The following is a 3,755-nucleotide window of genomic DNA, read 5'->3' as shown; positions in this document are numbered from 1 at the left end:
GCGTCGTTGCTGGAGAATTTGAGTTTCAATATCATTAGTAACATGAGAATAGCTAGATTGAGTATTTTGTTTCTTTGAATTTCTGTAGTATTAGTCTGTAGTTAGACATTTTGTCCATTCTGCAACTTTTAAACTTGTGTTTCAATTACTTTTACTGATATTTACTGCATAGTTTTCGTGGTGCAGTTCTGAATACTAACTTGTAGTTTACTTTTGCTTCATTTTGAATTGTATATGCGTGGCAAAAACAAAAACAAATCAACTCTAGTCTTTTATCCTGACATAGACATAACCTTAAGAAGATTGAGAAAAGAGTCTAGAGCAGAAAAAGTCATAGGGAGTGATAGTGAGTTAGAAGTTGTCCATTCTCCAAAATCTCAGAGTAATCCTAGAGTGAAAAGAACACCTATATATTCGAGACAACTAAATTCAGAAATAGAGATGGCAGAACAAAATAGAACCAGAACATTAGGGGACTATGCAATTCCTAACATGCAAGGTTTTAACTCTTCTATAATCAGGCCAACTATTCAAGCCAACCATTTTGAGATTAAACCTGCCTTGTTACACTTAGTCCAACAAGATCAGTTTTCTGGTGGAAATTCTGATGATCCTAACTTACATATTTCAAATTTTTTACAGCTATGTGACACCATAAGAATAAATGGGGTTAGTGAAGAAGCTATCAGACTGAGACTATTTCCTTTTTCCTTGAGAGATAGAGCAAAATGCTGGTTACAAGCTCAACCACAAGGAAGCATTACAACTTGGACAGAACTTGTGAACAGGTTTCTAACCAAGTACTTCCCTCCATCCAAAGCTGCTAAGCTGAGAGGAGAAATTACATCCTTTGTTCAGCAAGATGGAGAATCATTGTATGAAGCTTGGGAAAGATACAAAGAATTGCTTAGAAGGTGTCCACATCATTGTATTCCAGATTGGATGCAATTGGAAACTTTTTATAATGGGATGAATGCAGTAACAAGAACAATGGTTGATGCTGCTGCTGGAGGTTCATTAAATACAAAGTCCTTGGAAGAAGCTCAAAGGATCATTGACATGATGGCATCTTCAATGTATCAGAATTCAAACTCAAGGAATCAAGGAAGAAACTCTAGTCATGAAGCTAAAGTTCTGGAAACTTTTCTTGCACAAAATCAGCTACAAAATCAAATGTTTTCAGAACAATTAGCTGCCTTAACACAAGAAATCAACAATCTGCAAACAGGGAGTATGCCTACCAGTCAGCTAAGTTGTGATTTTTGTGGAGGAAACCATGCAAATGGTGCATGTGAGGCATCCACAAGTGAACCACAAGAGCAAGTGAATTATATGAATAATTTTCAGAGACAACAACCATCATATCCCCCTGGATTTCAATTTTTGAATAATAGAACTCAGCAGTATTCTAATTGGAATAATCAATATTCTGCTGCAAAGAATTCTAATTCAAATTTGCCTTTTTCTAATGCAGGTCCAGCAACACAACAGCCTTATTTTCAGAGGAATTCATCCACTCAACCTCAAGGAAATCAGAAATTTTCCAGACCTATGAATGAGAGGTTGAATGAGATGGAAGAGACTATGCTGCAATTCATGAAGGTGACTCAAACAAGCTTCAAAAACCAAGAAGCTTCCATGAAGAAACTATAGACACAGATTGGACAATTAGCTGAACAACTATCCAGCAAGGATGAAGGAAGATTTCCAAGCTATACAGTAATCAATCCTAAAGAGCAATGTCAAGCCATAACTAGAAGGAGTGGAGCTGTAGTTGCAAGCCCTAAACTAGCAGAAAAGAAAGTGAATGATGCAGTAGAAAGAAACATTGAACAAGATCTGCAACAAGGAAATTTTAAACTATTGAAGAAAGACCATTCAGAAGAAAAAGAAAAAGTTCCCATGAATTCTGAAAGGAAAACCAAAAAGCAACTCTTTGAGGAAGCTTGTAAGCCAATAGACCTAGAAAAATACAAGAGGCTACCTTATCCTCAAAGAGTCCAAAATCCTAAACAAGAGGAACAATTTGAAAGGTTTATGAATGTCTTTAAGAAATTACAAATTAACATTCCTTTTGCAGAAGCTTTGGAGCAAATGCCTTCATATGCAAAGTTCATGAAAGAACTACTTTCCAGAAAAAGGAAGCTAGAGCATGACAAAACAGTACCTTTGACAGAGGAGTGCAGTGCCATTCTCAAGAGAAAGCTTCCTCAAAAGTTGAAAGATCCTGGATCATTTAGCATTCCTTGTGAAATAGGAAACTGCACTGTGGGAAGAGCATTGTGTGACTTGGGAGCAAGCATAAATCTGATGCCATTAGCTGTTCTACAGAAACTTGGCATAGAGGAAGTGAAGCCTACCAACATTACACTGCAGCTAGCTGATAGATCATACACTTATCCATATGGAGTTGTTGAAGATTTATTAGTTAAAGTTGACAAGTTCATTTTTCCTGCAGATTTTCTGATTCTGGACATGGAAGTGGATTCTAACATTCCTTTGATCCTAGGGAGGCCATTTCTTGCAATCGGAAGAGCTTTAATAGATGTGCAAAAAGGTAAACTTATGCTTCGAGTTCAAGATGAGAAGGTAATATTTAATGTGTTTGAAGCTTTAAAATATCCAGTTGAAGATAATACATGTATGAAGGTAGATATACTGGATGCTTTTATTACACAACACCATATGAAAGAATTTGATGAAACTGCTGTGTTAGAAGAGATAATATCTGCAGGGAATGACAAATCTGAAACTTTGAATGAAGAAGATATCATGGAAATGCAGCAGCAATTGGAAGCTCTGCCGATCCAAAAACCTGCAGAAAATTTAGTGAAACAAGAGCTGAAAAAGGATGATAAAGAAGAGGAAAGGCAAAGGCTAGAACTTAAACAACTCCCTTCACACTTGCGGTATGCATTTCTGGATAAGAATCATGAAAATCCAGTCATCATCAACAATGAACTTAAGGAAGAACAAGAGGAAAAATTGCCTAGAATTTTGAGAGAACACAAATCTGCAATTGGCTGGAGTATTGCAGATCTGAAAGGTATAAATCCCTCATTTTGTAAGCACAGAATTTTATTTGAAGAGAATTTTAAACCTGTTGTGCAAGTGATAGTGCAGTGGGTGCTGTGTTAGGACAGAGGAAAGATAGGAAATTACATGCTATCTATTATTCAAGCAAAGTGTTAAATCCTGCACAAGTGAATTACACAACAACAGAAAAAGAACTTTTAGCTGTTGTATATGCTTTTGATAAGTTTAGATCATATTTAATGGGTTCAAAACTGATTGTATACACTGATCATGCTGCTCTTAAATATCTTTTGACAAAACAGGATGCAAAACCCAGATTATTAAGATGGATTCTACTCCTCCAAGAATTTGAGGTAGAAATCAAAGACAAGAAAGGGAAAGAAAACAGTGTTGCTGACCACTTGTCCAGACTTCCTTTGGAGAGTTTAACCACTGAATCATTGGAAATAAATGAAGAATTTCCATATGAAAAGCTGTTTGCAGTGGAAAACATGCCTTGGTTTGCTGACATTGCAAATTTTAAAGCCACTCAATTCATTCCAAAGAGGTTTACTTGGCAGCAAAAGAAGAAGTTCTTACATGACAGCAAATTCTATGTGTGGGAAGACCCATACCTGTTCAAAATTGGAGTAGATGGGTTAATTAGAAGATGCATTCCACAAAGTGAGCAAGCTGAGATACTATGGCATTGTCACAATTCAGAATATGGAGGCCACCAT

At 36.4% G+C, this 3,755-nt stretch overlaps 1 non-coding gene across 1 annotated transcript; it reads right to left on the bottom strand.

The window, feature by feature from the left end:
• Positions 1–825: 825 nt before the first annotated feature.
• LOC113864132 lies at positions 826–932 on the bottom strand. Its single transcript, XR_003504735.1, has one exon. It is a non-coding gene; the product is annotated as a small nucleolar RNA R71 (small nucleolar RNA).
• Positions 933–3,755: the final 2,823 nt, after the last annotated feature.

The sequence above is a fragment of the Abrus precatorius genome, unplaced genomic scaffold (genome assembly GCF_003935025.1).
Source record: "Abrus precatorius isolate BTA unplaced genomic scaffold, Abrus_2018 Scaffold3, whole genome shotgun sequence".
In the NCBI taxonomy this organism is placed as follows: Eukaryota; Viridiplantae; Streptophyta; class Magnoliopsida; order Fabales; family Fabaceae; genus Abrus; species Abrus precatorius.
The sequence above is the reverse complement of the archived record's forward strand: the minus strand, read 5'-3'. Positions and strand labels throughout refer to the sequence as shown.